General features: G+C 38.3%; 1 long non-coding RNA gene across 1 annotated transcript in view; it reads left to right on the forward strand.

The window, feature by feature from the left end:
* Positions 1–250: 250 nt before the first annotated feature.
* The window catches only part of LOC114062479, an 8,052-nt gene continuing 1,709 nt past the window's right edge, over positions 251–6,593 (forward strand). Inside the window, exons 1-2 of the long non-coding RNA XR_003572391.1 lie at positions 251–318; positions 3,995–4,125. This is a non-coding gene — a long non-coding RNA (uncharacterized LOC114062479). The remainder of the gene's footprint in view (positions 319–3,994; positions 4,126–6,593) is intronic.

Consider the following 6,593-nt stretch of genomic DNA (forward strand, 5'->3'; position numbering starts at 1 on the left):
AAGGCTGTGATCCTCAATAAAAGCAGAGAATTTGATGCCAAAAGACAAAACCCAGGTTAGCTGAGAACTTGAACTTTGAATCAACTGCAGACTTTGGTCATTGGCAAATGGAAGAAACTTAGGATAGATGCAGAATAGAACTGTTATTTCTCCACTTCACCTAATGTTATTGCACTCATGGTTCACCTCTTCCAGTTAAAGTGCTTTGGTAGTCCAGCAATTGCTAAGTTTGGTAGGAACCCTGAAGGCTTAGCTCCTCATTGCTGTTGAGAACAACCCTCCAGAAATCCCTGATGATCTCTGTACATACCTGGTTGAGTAAGTGGTCTCTCTCTCTTTTCTAATGGTGAGTAAACACCTTGTGATGAGTCAGATCTCTCTGAGCTGTGATATGTATTGACACATGAATGATGGTTAAGGTGCTTGTGCACAGATGTTTTGGGTTATAATGAACATATAATGTGGACTATAATGTAGGGTATTTTAAGGTTAAGGGCACTATGGATGTTTCCACATTGATTTTCTGTGCATTAAGGTTATGTGGGAGCCTGCATTAGCAGGTTTTCTTACAGTTTAGTACATTGTGGTGGTAAAAACTTTTTAAATGGTAAAGGCTGTGAATGATTGTGTTTTCAGATATCTGTATAATTTAGCTTCATACTAAAAATAACTGTGGACTTGTCATGTATTTTGTGTTGTCCGTGCAAGAAGGGTATGTGATAAGTGAAGTTCATGAGAACACAAACAGGAGTGAGAAAGACTGAAAAGAAGTGCAAACACAATTTAGGCACACATTTATAGTAGTTAGTTCAAAACCAGTCATACTGACATACATCTCACTGTCGCTTGTAATATTAGAATCATTCTTCTTCCTTCTCTCTTAAAACAGCTTCTTCCACAAAATTTCATCTTCAGTCTTCATTACCAATCTTATTTTTCCCATTGATTACTGCAACTTTGCTTGGAACTTAAAGTGGGTAAAGGATACCTCTTACATATTAGAAATGAAAAGCTTTGTCATGAACAGTGAGAATGTATTGGTTGCAAGGTTTCAGAGAACAACTTCACCTCTACTGTAGTACAAGATGGGAGGGCAAAGTCCAGAAAGAAGCATCCTGCTCTGAAACCTTTTCTGCATCAGCTCGTTGGTCATTATGATAATTAGATCATCTGTCTAAATAGGGTCCATATGGTGATTTTTCTGCAAATGTTTTCTTTATTTGAACACAGTGTATTACTCTATTTACAGCTCCACATTGAAGTTAACCTTGGAGACTGGATAATTAGAATCTGGGCTGAGTAGCAGAGTTTTTTATTACTTAGGGCAGGGGTGGCGGAAATATTAGACATGTTATGTCTTATTCTGAAGTCCAGGAAACAAGTTATAGAAAAATGACACAAAGTTGGCAAAGGACTCATATTCTTGGATTTGTTCTATTTTAGTTTTTCTGAGTAGGACAAAGGAAAATGTAAGTTAATTTTGGTTGTTGCTCTTTAATAGAACCTACAAACTCTGTGTTCTGAAAAGACAGTTGTGTTTGAATGAGCAGCAGTTCAGAATATGAAGCTAAGAAAAAAAGGTATATTTTCAGCTTGAAAAGATACCGGTATTGCTTCATTTTTTCCAATGTTTTCTGTAAATTTTTTCTTAGTAGCAGATATTTATGGCTTTGAGACTGAAAAAAATATTTTGAACATAAAAGTAGCTAGAGATCAAGTTAGAAATTAGAAATGTTTTTCATTTATTTGATTATTTTTCTCTTTTTTTTTCTTTACTTTTTGTATGGCATGAATATCAGCAAGGTTGTACCAAAATCTCTGAACAAATTGAAAGCTTCCCATCTCGTGTAATGGAACAGATTCTCAAAATATTGCCTGCAAAAAAGTATCAGTTGGAAAACTGGAGCGGGGTGTTTAAATAAACTCAAATCCCACAAAATAGCAACATCTTACTATGATTTCAGCAGAGAGGAGTTTATTACAATCGTTATTAATAGTCACCACCTTATAAATAATCAGAACACAAAACTGAGAGAGAAATCTCCTTCATTTGCCTCCGAGATGGTTGCAGTGTGGGTAAGTCACAGAGTCCAGTGATCATTCAGAGCCAAGCTGCCTGACTGGGCTGTTGCATCTGTCCTTGGCATCTACACTGGTGGCCACGATGGTGTGATGAGTCACTAGCCCTGGTACCTCCAGGGCAGAATGTCTCCAGCCTGGTTTGCACTCCCCGTGTAGGGATAGGTGCAACTGTGCAAGAATTTGTAATGGGAAGCTGGAACTTGTTTCCCTTATGGAAGGAAAACTGTAAAATGCCTTCTCAAACGGGTTAGATTTTTTTTTTCTTATTTTTTTACCTTCTGTGTTTCAGAGAAAGCTCCAGGGAGAAGCTGTGAGCAAGCTCGCTCTCTCCCTGGTATGCAGAGAGATAACATGTTTGCGGGCATGTACAAGGCCTCTTTGGGCCAGAGAGAGTGTAGGAGGAGAGAGAGAAGATACAAAAATCTTTGGAGGAGTTGGGGCATGGCCTTTTGCCCCTGAAGGTCCGATGCAATGCGCTGCATTGTTAAAAAGCGGTCCTTGCATCCGAAATAAGCCTTTTTTTTAGTCCTTCCCCTGCCTTGGCATTCTCAGGAAGAACACTTACATGTTTACCTTACAGCACGTCTGAGGCAGTGTTACTGTGCCAATTAACATCCAGGAGTTCCCTCTTTGTGATCAGGGGTTAATGAAGATCATAGCCTTTTATTCACTTGTGAGAAGGCTTAGATCTTTTGGGACATGTGCCCCACTTCTGGAGGGGTGAATTGATTGAAAGAGGGTGCTGGACCTCTGTGGGCAACAAGCAGTGATTTCACATATAATTAGTGGAGAACATTTAATTATTGTGGTATCTCAGCAAAGGACATCTTTAAGATATATTTCGTCATCTGAGTTTTATATGATTTTCTTGCCCGAGATATACATATTTGTGATGATTTCAGATACTTGACTATGTTAACTTCTTCTCTGCATGATTTTGCTTTTTAACAAAAATGAAATGGTAGCCCTATTCCCTTTTTTAAAAGAGGCTTAGACCTGCTGCCTGGCTCTTTCATGGACTTGTTAAATCTTTCATTTTATCTTTTTTATTGTCTTTCAAAATGCCTTGTATGTAAATCTTGCATTCTTTTCTCTTTTTTTAACTGAAGTCTGCAGAATAATTGCACTGCCTGCTCAATAGAGAACTGATTGCATCTCCTTCACCTATTGCTTTATGATAATGATTTCTTCAAGAGAATTGAAAAGGGTAGAGTTATGAAACCAAGCATATGGCTATATTTTCCACCAAAGAGTATTTTCTTCCTCAGTATCCTATGTCATTTGTTAAGCTAACATTTTATTTTCATCTTCCCTTTAGATTTAGCACTTTTGATTCACCTAAAAAGTGCTGTAGTTTTCTTCTTTGTAGATTTTCAGTTGCTGGTTTCTGATCTTTCCCTCACATGAAAGGGGAAGACAGGAAGTTCTGTAGCTGAATCAACACACTTGCATATATACATACAAAGTCCTGAATTTCACCATTTACTTCTGTGGCTTTACATTGTCTCTGCCACTACTTTTGGTTATGCCCCAGGGTCCATTCAACTTGAAGATTTCAATATGCATTTGCTTCCAGACTAATAGCTAAATCTCTTGCTTCTTTGAAAAAAATCCTCTGAATAAAGGTCACTCTTTTTTTTCCATATTGTAATACTTATTGACTTGGGCCTCCTTTCGTGTCTTATTAAGATGCTCTGTAAGATCAGGAGTATGAAAACAATTTCAGTTTGGATTGGGTGATACTGTGGTAAAGTCAGTTTTCACTCAGTAGCTGTCTTTTAGCAGTCTGGGTATATTGTCCTAGATACCAATGAGTCTCTGGTTGCTTACTAGGAACTAATTCCCCCAGATTTAAGGAGTTCTCTCTTGAAAAATTAATTGATTTCACATTTCCGCATGTTTTCTATTTTAGTAAAAAGTTACTGAAGTGCAACAGGGCAGAAGCCACTTCTGTGTGTCTGTGGTGGACCTTGAACTCACTAAGAATATTAAACAGAATCAGGAGTACATGGAGCAAAAGAGCTGTGAGGATTTAGACTAAAGGTAACTCCTACTTTTATGTCTGAGACTGTATGGAAAAGTGGCATAGATATTCCAGATGGACNTTTTTTTGCTTTTTGTATGGCATGAATATCAGCAAGGTTGTACCAAAATCTCTGAACAAATTGAAAGCTTCCCATCTCATGTAATGGAACAGATTCTCAAAATATTGCCTGCAAAAAAGTATCAGTTGGAAAACTGGAGCAGGGTGTTTAAATAAACTCAAATCCCACAAAATAGCGACATCTTACTATGATTTCAGCAGAGAGGAGTTTATTACAATTGTTATTAATAGTCACCACCTTATAAATAGTCAGAACACAAAACTGAGAGAGAAATCTCCTTCGTTTGCCTCCGAGATGGTCACAGTGTGGGTAAGTCACAGAGTTCAGTGATCATTCCGGGCCAAGCTGCCTGACTGGGCTGTTGCATCTGTCCTTGGCATCTACACTGGTGGCCACGATGGTGTGATGAGCCACTAGCCCTGGTACCTCCAGGGCAGAGTGTCTCCAGTCTGGTTTGCACTGTACGTGTAAGGATAGGTGCAACTGTGCAAGAATTTGTAATGGAAAGCTGGAACTTGTTTCCCTTATGGCAGGAAAACTGTAAAATGCCTTCTCAAATGGGTTAGATTTTTTTTTTCCTTATTTTTCTACCTTCTGTGTTTCAGAGAAGGCTCCAGGGAGAAGCTGTGAGCAAGCTCGCTCTCTCCCTGATATGCAGAGAGATAACATGTTTGCAGGCATGTACAAGGCCTCTTTGGGCCAGAGAGAGTGTAGGAGGAGAGAGAGAAGATACAAAAATCTTTGGAGGAGTTGGGGCATGGCCTTTTGCCCCTGAAGGTCCGATGCAATGCGCTGCATTGTTAAAAAGCAGTCCTTGCATCCGAAATAAGCCTTTTTTTTAATCCTTCCACTGCCTTGGCATTCTTAGGAAGAACACTTACATGTTTACCTTACAGCACGTCTGAGGCAGTGTTACTGTGCCAATTAACATCCAGGAGTTCCCTCTTTGTGATCAGGGGTTAATGAAGATCATAGCCTTTTATTCACTTGTGAGAAGGCTTAGATCTTTTGGGACATGTGCCCCACTTCTGGAGGGGTGAATTGATTGAAAGAGGGTGCTGGACCTCTGTGGGCAACAAGCAGTGATTTCACGTATAATTAGTGGAGAACATTTAATTATTGTGGTATCTCAGCAAAGGACATCTTTAAGATATATTTCGTCATCTGAGTTTTATATGATTTACTTGCCCGAGATATACATATTTGTGATGATTTCAGATACTTGACTATGTTAACTTCTTCTCTGCATGATTTTGCTTTTTAACAAAAATGAAATGGTAGCACTATTCCCTTTTTTAAAAGAGGCTTAGACCTGCTGCCTGGCTCTTTCATGGACTTGTAAATTTTTCATTTTATCTTTTTTTTTGTCTTTCAAAATGCCTTGTATGTAAATCTTGCATTCTTTTCTCTTTTTTTTAACTGAAGTCTGCAGAATAATTGCACTGCCTGCTCAATAGAGAACTGATTACATCTCCTTCACCTATTGCTTTATGATAATGATTTCTTCAAGAGAATTGAAAGGGGTAGAGTTATGAAACCAAGCATATGGCTATATTTTCCACCAAAGAGTATTTTCTTCCTCAGTATCCTATGTCATTTGTTAAGCTAACATTTTATTTTCGTCTTCCCTTTAGATTTAGCACTTTTGATTCACCTAAAAAGTGCTGTAGTTTTCTTCTTTGTAGATTTTCAGTTTCTGGTTTCTGACCTTTCCCTCACATGAAAGGGGAAGACAGGAGGTTCTGTAGCTGAATCAACACGCTTGCATATATACATACAAAGTCCTGAATTTCACCATTTACTTTTGTGGCTTTACATTGTCTCTGCCACTACTTTCGGTTATGCCCCAGGGTTCATTCAACTTGAAGATTTAAATATGCATTTGCTTCCAGACTAATGGCTAAATCCCTTGCTTCTTTGAAAAAAATCCTCTGAATAAAGGTCACTCTTTTTTTTCCATATTGTAATACTTATTGACTTGGGCCTCCTTTCGTGTCTTATTAAGATGCTCTGTAAGATCAGGAGTATGAAAACAATTTCAGTTTGGATTGGGTGATACTGTGGTAAAGTCAGTTTTCGCTCAGATATTGGTAGCAGTCTTTTAGCAGTCTGGGTATATTGTCCTAGATACCAATGAGTCTCTGGTTGCTTACTAGGAACTAATTCCCCCAGATTTAAGGAGTTCTCTCTTGAAAAATTAATTGATTTCACATTTCTGCATGTTTTCTATTTTAGTAAAAAGTTACTGAAGTGCAACAGGGCAGAAGCCACTTCTGTGTGTCTGTGGTGGACCTTGAACTCACTAAGAATATTAAACAGAATCAGGAGTACATGGAGCAAAAGAGCTGTGAGGATTTAGACTAAAGGTAACTCCTACTTTTATGTCTGAGACTGTATGGAAAAGTG

The sequence above is a fragment of the Empidonax traillii genome, unplaced genomic scaffold, assembly GCF_003031625.1.
Source record: "Empidonax traillii isolate 1590-97213 ecotype Southwest subspecies unplaced genomic scaffold, ASM303162v1 scaffold411:size1093445, whole genome shotgun sequence".
Taxonomy (NCBI): Eukaryota; Metazoa; Chordata; class Aves; order Passeriformes; family Tyrannidae; genus Empidonax; species Empidonax traillii.